This window comes from Bombina bombina, chromosome 2 (genome assembly GCF_027579735.1).
Source record: "Bombina bombina isolate aBomBom1 chromosome 2, aBomBom1.pri, whole genome shotgun sequence".
Classification (NCBI taxonomy): domain Eukaryota; kingdom Metazoa; phylum Chordata; class Amphibia; order Anura; family Bombinatoridae; genus Bombina; species Bombina bombina.
Window position 1 is genome coordinate 297,521,012 of NC_069500.1, and position 12,894 is coordinate 297,533,905.

Below are 12,894 nucleotides of genomic sequence, written 5' to 3' on the forward strand. Positions count from 1 at the left end.
GACTGTTTAATCTTAACACACATATTGTGGGAGTGCTACCAAAGGGACCAAAACAATTACAAAACAACAAAAAATATTGGTGCACATCCAACCACTTAAGTCCACTCTTTCATGGCATATTTGTATATGCTTCTGTCTGCCAAATATACTTACATAGCTTCTAATAAGATTGGGATAAACATCTCGCAATAATATTGTCTTATATTTGAGCTGCAAAAACAAATATACTTCTATCTGCTAAATATACTTACATAGTTCAAATAAAATTGGGATTAACATGTCGCAATAATATTGACTTATATTTATGCTGCAAAAAAATATTTAAAAATGCCTTAAATGAAATGGGATCTTAGTCACACAATATGATCATATTCTGCTAAGCCAGTCACCACTTACAAGGTGTCCCATGTAGACTGGTCCTAACACTAACCAGTTTCCACACTGCAGCAAGTCATGTCTACACAGTGTGAAGCTTTCTAGCTTATTAAGTATATTTATCTGGAACACACCTGGGCTGGTTGGCGTGCATTAACCAAAGGGGAGGGATTTGGTCCTTTTGTGGTGTGCTTAACCAAAATAACACCTTTGTTGTATCTCTTAAATAGGGAGCTGACCAAATCCCTCCCCTTTGGTTAATGCACGCCATTATTAATATATATATTAACTTTTTAACATACATGTATTTGACTCCTAGAACTGTTAGTCAGTGAAGATTAAGTAGGGCTTGACAAATACTAGCGGTGTGGGTATTGATCCTGAAATGTTACTTCTGTCTCCTGATGTTGAATTTTTCTAAATATAGCTTGATGAAGTCTTTCGTGGACTGCCAAGTAATGTACACTTGGCTCTTTAATTCTTTAATATTCTGGGCGGCTCATAAGTTTCATATAAATGTCAGTAAGGCTGCCCCCCCCCCCCCCTTCTTTTTGCAGTTTTCTAAAAAACGAAAAAAAACTTTTAATTTCTTCTATAAGGTATGACGAGTCCACGGATTCATCCTTTACTTGTGGGATATTATCCTCCTGCTAACAGGAAGTGGCAAAGAGCACCACAGCAGAGCTTTCTATATAGCTCCTCCCTTAGCTCCACCCCCAGTCATTCTCTTTGCCTACTCTAAGTACTAGGAAGGGTAAAGTGAAAGAGGTGATAAAATATTAGTTTTTAATTTCTTCAAGCAAGAGTTTTTTGTTTTAAATGATACCGGTGTGTACTATTTTCTCTCAGGCAGCAGATGGATGAAGACATCTGCCTGGAGGATGATGATCTTAGCATTTGTAACTAAGATCCAGTGCTGTTCCCACAGAGGCTGAGGAGTACAAGAAACTTCAGTGTGAGGAACGTTTTCATGCTATACAGCAGTGAGGTATGTTCAGTCATTTCAGTATCCCCATGAGGGTAAGGGTAAGCAGTAATCCTAAGAGCTAATAAGAAGGGCATTACTAAGCTTGCATAAGGGGCTCATTACAAAAATGGTTGACACTGTGTTGTGAATGTTTGTGGGCAAACGTTTTATGAATTGGGAGTGCTGTTAACGTTTTTTGGGCAACTTTATTGAGGGTACACTTGGCTTATTTTTTGGGTCTCAGAACCCACATGGCTAGTTTAAAACCGATCTGGTGTGGTTCTTTGAGGCTGTAGAGACATCGAGTGAGATGGGCGGGGCCTATTTTCGCTCCTCATATGCACAGTTATTTTCACTCAGAAAGCACCAAGCTCTAACTCCTGAGGGCCCTGGTGGATGTTTTGGGCCAAATCGAAGCTTTAACCCCATATTTACTATCCCTGAGGGCAGGTTGGGCCACAGCAGGGCTGTGGCAAGGTGCTGGGGGTGTTTTCTCCTGTTAAGTGTGGTCAGTCCACGGGTCATCATTACTTCTGGGATATTAACTCCTCCCCAACAGGAAGTGCAAGAGGATTCACCCAGCAGAGCTGCTATATAGCTCCTCCCCTCTACGTCACCTCCAGTCATTCTCTTGCACCCAACGAATAGATAGGATGTGTGAGAGGACTGTGGTGATTATACTTAGTTTCATACCTTCAATCAAAAGTTTGTTATTTTATAATAGCACCGGAGTGTGTTATTCCTTCTCTGGTAGAATTTGAAGAAGAATCTACCTGAGTTTTTTCTATGATTTTAGCCGGAGTAGTTAAAATCATATTGCTGTTTCTCGGCCATCTGAGGAGAGGTAAACTTCAGATCAGGGGACAGCGGGCAGATTAATCTGCAAAGAGGTATGTAGCAGCTTATTATTTTCTGACAATGGAATTGATGAGAAAATTCTGCCATACCGATATAATGTAAACTCAGCCTTAAATGCAGTAGCAGCAACTGGTATCAGGCTGTCATGTATGTATATTTTACACTTCAGTATTCTGGGGAATGGCACTTCACTGGAATTATACTGTATGCATAAAACTTTAGCCTAATTTGCAGGGACTAGCAACAGGCTTTTTAATAACACTCAATTTATTAATGTTAAACGTTTTTTGCTGGCATGTAAAATCGTTTAATTTTCTGAGGTACTGGGTGAAAAAATGTTTTGGGCACTATTTTTTTCCACTTGGCAGACGTTTTATTTAATTTATGACAGTTTACTGATCTCTCTCACTGTTATGTGTGAGGGGGAGGGGCCTTTTTTGGCGCTTTTACTACGCATCAAAAAATTCAGTCAGAAGTTTGTCTTCCCTGCATGATCCGGTTCATCTCTACAGAACTCAGGGGTCTTCAAAACTTGTTTTGAGGGAGGTAATCACTCACAGCAGAGCTGTGAGATTGTAGTTGACTGTGATAAAAAAACGTTTATTTCTGTATTTTTTTTCTGCTATCAGGGTTAGTTATTCTTTGCTAATGGGAGCAATCCTTTGCTAAAATTGTGTTTTTTACAAAGATTTGATGCTATAACTTTTCAGTTTATTAATTTTCAACTGTCATAACTTTTTCTGTGCTTCTTATAGGCACAGTACGTTTTCATATTATAGTAAATTACTTGAAAAGTATTTCCAAGTTGCTAGTTTATTTGCTAGTGTGTTAAACATGTCTGATTCAGAGGAAGATATCTGTGCTATATGTGCTAAAGCCAAAGTGGAGCCCAATAGAAATTTATGTACTAACTGTATTGATGCTACTTTAAATAAAAGTCAATCTGTACAAATTGAACATATTTCACCAAACAACGAGGGGAGAGTTATGCCGACTAACTCGCCTCACGTGTCAGTACCTGCATCTCCCGCTCGGGAGGTGCGTGATATTGTAGCGCCGAGTACATCTGGGCGGCCATTACAAATCACATTACAGGATATGGCTACTGTTATGACTGAAGTTTTGGCTAAATTACCAGAACTAAGAGGTAAGCGTGATCACTCTGGGGTGAGAACAGAGTGCGCTGATAATATTAGGGCCATGTCAGACACTGCGTCACAATTTGCAGAACATGAGGACGGAGAGCTTCATTCTGCGGGTGACGGTTCTGATCCAAACAAACTGGATTCAGATATTTCAAATTTTAAATTTAAGCTGGAAAACCTCCGTGTATTACTAGGGGAGGTGTTAGCGGCTCTGAATGATTGTAACACAGTTGCAATACCAGAGAAAATGTGTAGGTTGGATAAATATTTTGCGGTACCGGCGAGTACTGACGTTTTTCCTATACCTAAGAGACTTACTGAAATTGTTACTAAGGAGTGGGATAGACCCGGTGTGCCGTTCTCACCCCCTCCGATATTTAGAAAGATGTTTCCAATAGACGCCACCACATGGGACTTATGGCAAACGGTCCCTAAGGTGGAGGGAGCAGTTTCTACTTTAGCTAAGCGTACCACTATCCCGGTGGAGGATAGCTGTGCCTTTTCAGATCCAATGGATAAAAAGTTAGAGGGTTACCTTAAGAAAATGTTTGTTCAACAAGGTTTTATATTGCAACCTCTTGCATGCATTGCGCCTGTCACGGCTGCAGCAGCATTTTGGTTTGAGTCTCTGGAAGAGACACTTGAATCAGCTCCATTAGATGAGATTACACACAAGCTTAAAGCCCTTAAGTTAGCTAACTCATTTATTTCAGATGCCGTAGTACATTTAACTAAACTTACGGCTAAGAATTCCGGATTCGCCATTTAGGCACACAGAGCACTGTGGCTAAAATCCTGGTCAGCTGACGTTACTTCTAAATCTAAATTGCTTAATATACCTTTCAAAGGGCAGACCTTATTCGGGCCCGGGTTGAAAGAAATTATCGCTGACATTACAGGAGGTAAAGGCCATGCCCTGCCTCAAGACAGAGCCAAACCTAAGGCTAGACAGTCTAATTTTCGTTCCTTTCGTAATTTCAAAGCAGGAGCAGCATCAACTTCCTCTGCACCAAAACAGGAAGGAGCTGTTGCTCGCTACAGACAAGGCTGGAGACCTAACCAGTCCTGGAACAAGGGCAAGCAGGCCAGGAAACCTGCTGCTGCCCCTAAGACAGCATGAATCGAGGGCCCCCGATCCGGGAACGGATCTAGTGGGGGGCAGACTTTCTCTCTTCGCCCAGGCTTGGGCAAGAGATGTCCAGGATCCCTGGGCGTTAGAGATCATATCTCAGGGATACCTTCTGGACTTCAAATTCTCTCCCCCAAGAGGGAGATTTCATCTGTCAAGGTTGTCAACAAACCAAATAAAGAAAGAGGCGCTTCTACGCTGCGTACAAGATCTTTTATTAATGGGAGTGATCCATCCGGTTCCGCGGTCGGAACAAGGACAAGGGTTTTACTCAAATCTGTTTGTGGTTCCCAAAAAAGAGGGAACTTTCAGGCCAATATTGGATTTAAAGATCCTAAACAAATTCCTAAGAGTTCCATCGTTCAAAATGGAAACTATTCGGACAATTTTACCCATGATCCAAAAGGGTCAGTACATGACCACAGTGGATTTAAAGGATGCTTACCTTCACATACCGATTCACAAAGATCATTACCGGTATCTAAGGTTTGCCTTTCTAGACAGGCATTACCAGTTTGTAGCTCTTCCATTCGGATTGGCTACGGCTCCGAGAATCTTCACAAAGGTTCTGGGTGCTCTTCTGGCGGTACTAAGACCGTGAGGAATTGCGGTAGCTCCGTACCTAGACGACATTCTGATACAAGCTTCAAGCTTTCAAACTGCCAAGTCTCATACAGTTAGTACTGGCATTTCTAAGGTCGCATGGATGGAAGGTGAACGAAAAGAAGAGTTCTCTCTTTCCACTCACAAGAGTTCCCTTCTTGGGGACTCTTATAGATTCTGTAGAAATGAAGATTTACCTGACAGAAGACAGGTTAACAAAGCTTCAAAATGCATGCCGTGTCCTTCATTCCATTCAACACCCGTCAGTAGCTCAATGCATGGAGGTGATCGGCTTAATGGTAGCAGCAATGGACATAGTCCCCTTTGCACGCCTACATCTCAGACCGCTGCAATTGTGCATGCTAAGTCAGTGGAATGGGGATTACTCAGACTTGTCCCCTACTCTGAATCTGGATCAAGAGACCAGAAATTCTCTTCTATGGTGGCTTTCTCGGCCACATCTGTCCAGGGGGATGCCATTCAGCAGGCCGGACTGGACAATTGTAACAACAGACGCCAGCCTACTAGGTTGGGGCGCTGTCTGGAATTCTCTGAAGGCTCAGGGACAATGGAATCAGGAGGAGAGTCTCCTACCAATAAACATTCTGGAATTGAGAGCAGTTCTCAATGCCCTTCTGGCTTGGCCCCAGTTAACAACTCGGGGGTTCATCAGGTTTCAGTCGGACAACATCACGACTGTAGCTTACATCAACCATCAGGGAGGGACAAGAAGCTCCCTAGCAATGATGGAAGTATCAAAGATAATTCGCTGGGCAGAGTCTCACTCTTGCCACCTGTCAGCAATCCACATCCCGGGAGTGGAGAACTGGGAGGCGGATTTCTTAAGTCGTCAGACTTTTCATCCGGGGGAGTGGGAACTTCATCCGGAGGTCTTTGCCCAAATACTTCGACGTTGGGGCAAACCAGAGATAGATCTCATGGCGTCTCGACAGAACGCCAAGCTTCCTCGTTACGGGTCCAGATCCAGGGATCCGGGAGCGGTTCTGATAGATGCTTTGACAGCACCTTGGACCTTCGGGATGGCTTATGTGTTTCCACCCTTCCCGATGCTTCCTCGATTGATTGCCAGAATCAAACAGGAGAGAGCATCAGTGATTCTAATAGCGCCTGCATGGCCACGCAGGACTTGGTATGCAGATCTAGTGGACATGTCATCCTGTCCACCTTGGTCGCTACCTCTGAAACAGGACCTTCTGACCCAGGGTCCCTTCAAACATCAAAATCTAATTTCTCTGAAGCTGACTGCTTGGAAATTGAACGCTTGATTTTATCAAAACGTGGTTTTTCTGAGTCAGTTATTGATACCTTAATACAGGCTAGGAAGCCTGTTACCAGAAAGATTTACCATAAGATATGGCGCAAATACTTATATTGGTGCGAATCCAAGAGTTACTCATGGAATAAGGTTAGGATTCCGAGGATATTGTCCTTTCTACAAGAAGGTTTAGAAAAGGGTTTATCCGCTAGTTCCTTAAAGGGACAGATTTCAGCTCTGTCCATTCTTTTACACAAACGTCTGTCAGAAGTTCCGGACGTTCAAGCTTTTTGTCAGGCTTTAGCTAGGATCAAGCCTGTGTTTAAAACTGTTGCTCCACCATGGAGTTTGAACTTAGTTCTTAATGTTTTACAGGGGGTTCCGTTTGAACCCCTTCATTCCATTGATATCAAGTTGTTATCTTGGAAAGTTCTGTTTTTAATGGCGATTTCCTCGGCTCGAAGAGTCTCTGAGTTATCTGCCTTACATTGTGATTCTCCTTATCTGATTTTTCATTCAGACAAGGTAGTTCTGCGTACTAAACCTGGGTTCCTACCTAAGGTGGTCACTAACAGGAATATCAATCAAGAGATTGTGGTTCCATCTTTGTGTCCTAATCCTTCTTCGAAGAAGGAACGTCTACTACACAATCTAGATGTAGTCCGTGCCCTGAAATTTTATCTACAGGCAACTAAGGATTTTCGACAAACGTCTTCCCTGTTTGTCGTTTATTCTGGTCAGAGGAGAGGTCAAAAGGCTTCGGCTACCTCTCTCTCCTTTTGGCTTCGTAGCATAATACGGTTAGCCTATGAGACTGCTGGACCAGCAGCCTCCTGAAAGAATTACAGCACATTCTACTAGAGCTGTGGCTTCCACTTGGGCCTTTAAGAATGAGGCTTCTGTTGAACAGATTTGCAAGGCTGCAACTTGGTCTTCTCTTCATACTTTTTCCAAATTTTACAAATTTGACACTTTTGCTTCTTCGGAGGCTGTTTTTGGGAGAAAGGTTCTTCAGGCAGTGGTTCCTTCCGTATAAAGAGCCTGCCTGTCCCTCCCGTCATCCGTGTACTTTAGCTTTGGTATTGGTATCCCAGAAGTAATGATGACCCGTGGACTGACCACACTTAACAGGAGAAAACAAAATGTATGCTTACCTGATAAATTCCTTTCTCCTGTAGTGTGGTCAGTCCACGGCCCGCCCTGTTTTTTATGGCAGGTAAAAAAAATTTGAATTATACTCCAGTCACCACTACACCCTTTGGCTTCTCCTTTCTCGTTGGTCCTTGGTCGAATGACTGGAGGTGACGTAGAGGGGAGGAGCTATATAGCAGCTCTGCTGGGTGAATCCTCTTGCACTTCCTGTTGGGGAGGAGTTAATATCCCAGAAGTAATGATGACCCGTGGACTGACCACACTACAGGAGAAAGGAATTTATCAGGTAAGCATAAATTTTGTTTTTTCCCGGATGTAGGCCTAATTTCAATCCGGTTTGCACATTAAAGGGTTAAATGTTAAATTTCCTTGTGGGGCAATCTTAATTACATATATTGCGTCTGCTTGCAAAATTTTGAAAAATTTGGTGCATTTTAAAGCAATTTTGCAGAACGTGTATGCTTTTTTTTTTTTTTCTCTTAAAGGCGCAGTACCGTTTTTTAAGATTATTTTTTTTCACTAAATAAAGTGTTTTCATGCTTGTTTGTAGTCATTACTAGCCTGTTCAGCATGTCTGACATTGAGGAAAGTCAATGTTCAATATGTTTAGAAGCCATTGTGGAACCTCCACTTAGAATGTGTCCCTCATGCACTGAAAAAGGTCAATAAATTGCAAAGAACATATTTTAGGTACTAAAAGTATGTCGCAGGATGATTCTCAGTCAGAAAATTGTGTAAAATGGACAGATTTCTAGAGGTTCCTGCCTACACTGATCTTTTTCCGGTCCCTAAGAGGATTTCGGACATTGTTACTAAGGAGTGGGATAGACCAGGTATTCAGTTCGCTCCCCCTCCTACTTTTAAGAAAATGTTTCCCATATCAGACACCATGCCGGACTCGTGGCAGACGGTCCCTAAGGTGGAGGGAGCTATTTCTACCCTGGCTAAGCGTACAACTATACCTATTGAGGACAGTTGTGCTTTCAAAGATCCTACGAATAAAAAATTAGAGGGTCTCCTAAAGAAAATATTTGTTCATCAGGGTTTTCTTCTCCAACCTATAGCGTGCATTGTTCCTGTAACTACTGCAGCGTCCTTTTGGTTCGAGGCTCTTCAGCTTGAGACCCCATTAGATGATATTCTGGATAGAATTAGGGCTCTCAAGCTAGCTAATTCTTTCATTACAGATGCCGCTTTTCAACTGGCTAAATTAGCGGCAAAGAATTCAGGTTTTGCCATTTTAGTGCGTAGAGCGTTATGGCTTAAGTCCTGGTCTGCTGATGTGTCATCAAAAGCTAAGCTTTTAGCCATCTCTTTAAAGGGTAAGACCCTATTCGGGCCTGAACTGAAAGAGATCATTTCAGACATCATTGGAGGGAAAGGCCATGCCCTTCCTCAGGATAAGACAAATAAGATGAGGACCAAACAAAATAATTTTCGTTCCTTTCGAAACTGCAAAGCAAGAGGGGAATTTTGCTCAATCCAAGTCAGTCTGGAGACCTAACCAGACTTGGAACAAGGGTAAACAGGCCAAGAAGCCCGCTGCCTCCAAGACAGCATGAAGGCGTAGCCGCTGATCTGGGACCGGATCTAGTAGGTGGCAGACTTTCTCTCTTTGCTCAGGCTTGGGCAAGAGACGTTCAGGACTCCTGGGCTTTAGAAATCGTAACCCAGGGGTATCTTCTAGATTTCAAAGATTCTCCCCCAAGGGGGAGATTCCATCTTTCTTAATTGTCTGTAAACCAGACAAAAAGAGAGGCATTCTTACGCTGTGTAGAAGACCTATATACCATGGGAGTAATCTGCCCAGTTCTGAAAACTTAACAGGGGCAGGGGTTCTACTCAAATCTGTTTGTGGTTCCCAAAAAAGAGGGAACCTTCAGACCAATTTTGGATCTCAAGATCCTAAACAAATTCCTCAGAGTCCCATCCTTCAAGATGGAGACCATTCGGACTATTTTGCCGATGATCCAGGAGGGTCAATATATGACCACCGTGGACTTAAAGGATGCGTATCTACACATCCCTATCCACAAAGATCATCACCAGTTCCTCAGGTTCGCCTTTCTGGACAAGCATTACCAGTTTGTGGCTCTTGCCTTTGGGTTGGCCACAGCTCCCAGAATTTTCACAAAGCTGCTAGGGTCCCTTCTGGTGGTTCTAAGGCCGCGGGGCATAGCTGTGGCGCCTTATCTGGACGATATCTTAATTCAGGCGTCGACTTACCAACTAGCCAAGTCTCACACGGACATCGTGTTGGCTTTTCTAAGATCTCACGGGTGGAAGGTGAACGTAAAAAAGAGTTCACTTATCCCTCTCACAAGAGTTCCATTCCTGGGAACTCTGATAGATTCGGTGGACATAAAAAAGTGTCTGACGGAGGTCAGGAAATCAAAGCGGCAATGGACATAGTTCTGTTTGCTCGCTTGCATCTCAGACCACTGCAACTATGTATGCTCAAACAGTGGAATGGGGATTATGCAGATTTATCTCCTCAGATAAATCTGGATCAAGAGACCAGAGACTCTCTTCTTTGGTGGTTGTCACAGGATCATCTGTCCAAGGGAGTGTGTTTCCGCAGGCCAGCGTGGGTCATAGTGACGACGGACGCCAGCCTATTGGGCTGGGGTGCAGTCTGGAATTCCCTGAAAGCACAGGGTTTGTGAACTCAGGAGGAGGCTCTCCTCCCGATAAATATTCTAGAACTGAGAGCGATATTCAATGCGCTTCAGGCGTGGCCTCAGCTGGCTTCGGCCAGATTCATAAGATTCCAGTCGGACAATATCACGACTGTAGTATATATAAATCATCAGGGGGAACAAAGAGTTCTCTAGCGATGATAGAGGTTACCAAAATAATTCGATGGGCAGAGACTCACTCTTGCCATCTATCGGCAATCTATATCGCAGGAGTGGAGAACTGGGAAGCGGATTTTCTAAGTCGTCGGACATTTCATCCGGGGGAGTGGGAACTCCATCCGGAGGTGTTTGCACAATTGATTCAGCAATGGGGCACACCAGAATTGGATCTGATGGCGTCTCGTCAGAACGCCAAACTTCCTCGTTACGGGTCCAGGTCAAGGGATCCTCAGGCAGTACTGATAGATGCTCTAGCAGTACGCTGGTCGTTCAACCTGGCTTATGTGTTTCCACCATTTCCTCTCCTTCCTCGTTTAATCGCCAGAATCAAACAGGAGAGCTTCGGTGATTTTGATAGCATCTGCGTGGCCACGCAGGACTTGGTATGCAGACCTGGTGGACATGTCATCTTTTCCACCATGGACTCTGGCACTGAGACAGGACCTTCTGATTCAAGGTCCGTTCCAGCATCCAAATCTAGTTTCTCTGCGGCTGACTGCTTGGAGATTGAACGCTTGATCTTATCCAAGCGGGGTTTCTCTGAGTCGGTCATAGATACCTTGATTCAGACTCGAAAGCCTGTCACTAGGAAAATTTATCATAAGATATGGCGTAAATATCTTTATTGGTGTGAATCCAAAGGCTACTCATGGAGTAAGATCAGGATTCCTAGGATTTTGTCCTTTCTCCAAGGATTGGAGAAGGGGCTATCAGCTAGTTCCTTAAAGGGACAGATATCTGCTTTATCAATTCTACTGCACAAGCGTCTGGCAGATGTTCCAGACGTTCAGTCGTTCTGTCAGGCTTTAGTTAAAATCAAGCCTGTGTTTAAAACTGGTGCTCCGCCATGGAGTTTGAATTTAGTTCTTAAAGTTCTTCAAGGGGTTCCGTTTGAACCTATGCATTCCATAAATATTAACCTTATATCTTGGAAAGTTCTGTTTTTAGTTGCTATCTCTTCGGCTCGAAGAGTTTCTGAACTATCTGCATTGCAATGCGACTCGCCTTATTTTGTTTTCCATGCTGATAAAGTGGTTTTGTGTACCAAACCTGGATTCCTTCCTAAGGTTGTTACTAATAGGAATATCAATCAGGAAATTGTTGTTCCTTCTCTGTGTCCTAATCCTTCCTCTAAGAAGGAGCGTCTGTTGCACAACTTGGACGTGGTTCGTGCTTTGAAGTTTTACTTGCCAGCGACCAAAGATTTCCGTCAAACATCTTCTTTGTTGTCTATTCTGGAAAACGTAGAGGTCAAAAAGCTACGGCTACCTCTCTTTCTTTTTGGCTGAAAAGCATCATCCGTTTGGCATACGAGACTGCTAGACAGCAGCCTCCTGAAAGGATTACAGCTCACTCTACTAGAGCAGTGGCTTCCACATGGACTTTTAAAAATGATGGTTCTGTTGAACAGATTTGTAAGGCTGCGACTTGGTCTTCGCTTCATACCTTTTCCAAATTTTACAAATTTGATAGTTTAGCTTCTTCGGAGGCTATTTTTGGGAGAAAAGTTTTGCGTACCAAACCTGGATTCCTTCCTAAGGTTGTTACTAATAGGAATATCAATCAGGAAATTGTTGTTCCTTCTCTGTGTCCTAATCTTTCCTCTAAGAAGGAGCGTCTGTTGCACAACTTGGACGTGGTTCGTGTTTGAAGTTTTACTTGCCAGCGACCAAAGATTTCCGTCAAACATCTTCTTTGTTGTCTATTCTGGAAAACGTAGAGGTCAAAAAGCTACGGCTACCTCTCTTTCTTTTTGGCTGAAAAGCATCATCCGTTTGGCATACGAGACTGCTGGACATCAGCCTCCTGAAAGGATTACAGCTCACTCTACTAGAGCGGTGGCTTCCACATGGGCTTTTAAAAATGATGCTTCTGTTGAACAGATTTGTAAGGCTGCGAGTTGGTCTTCGCTTCATACCTTTTCCAAATTTTACAAATTTGATAGTTTAGCTTCTTCGGAGGCTATTTTTGGGAGAAATGTTCTTCAAGCAGTGGTGCCTTCTGTTTAACCATCTGTCTTGTCCCTCCCGTTCATCCGTGTCCTGTAGCTTTGGTATTGTATCCCACAAGAAAAGGAGGAATCCGTGGACTTGTCGTACCTTATAGAAGAAAAGTAAATTTATGCTTACCTGATAAATTAATTTCTTCTATGGTACGACGAGTCCACGGCCCTCCCTGTCATTTTAAGACAGATTATATTTTTTTATTTTAAACTTTAGTCACCTCTGCACCTTGTAGTTTCTCCTTTTTCTTCCTGTACCTTCGGTTGAATGACTGGGGGGTGGAGCTAAGGGAGGAGCTATATAGTCAGCTCTGCTGTGGTGCTCTTTGCCACTTCCTGTTAGCAGGAGGATAATATCCCACAAGTAAAGGATCAATCCGTGGACTCGTCGTACCATAGAAGAAATTAATTTATCAGGTAAGCATTAATTTACTTTTGTTTGCAACATATGTTTGATATATATGTATTTTCTGTGTATGTAAACACATGCATTATGAAGTAGCCCGTTGGGGGCAGTATAATACTTTGC

General features: G+C 43.1%; 1 protein-coding gene across 2 annotated transcripts in view; it reads left to right on the forward strand.

Moving 5' to 3' along the window:
* The window catches only part of SNX2 (sorting nexin 2), a 254,932-nt gene that overhangs the window by 121,032 nt on the left and 121,006 nt on the right, over window positions 1-12,894 (forward strand). The window lies entirely within an intron of this gene.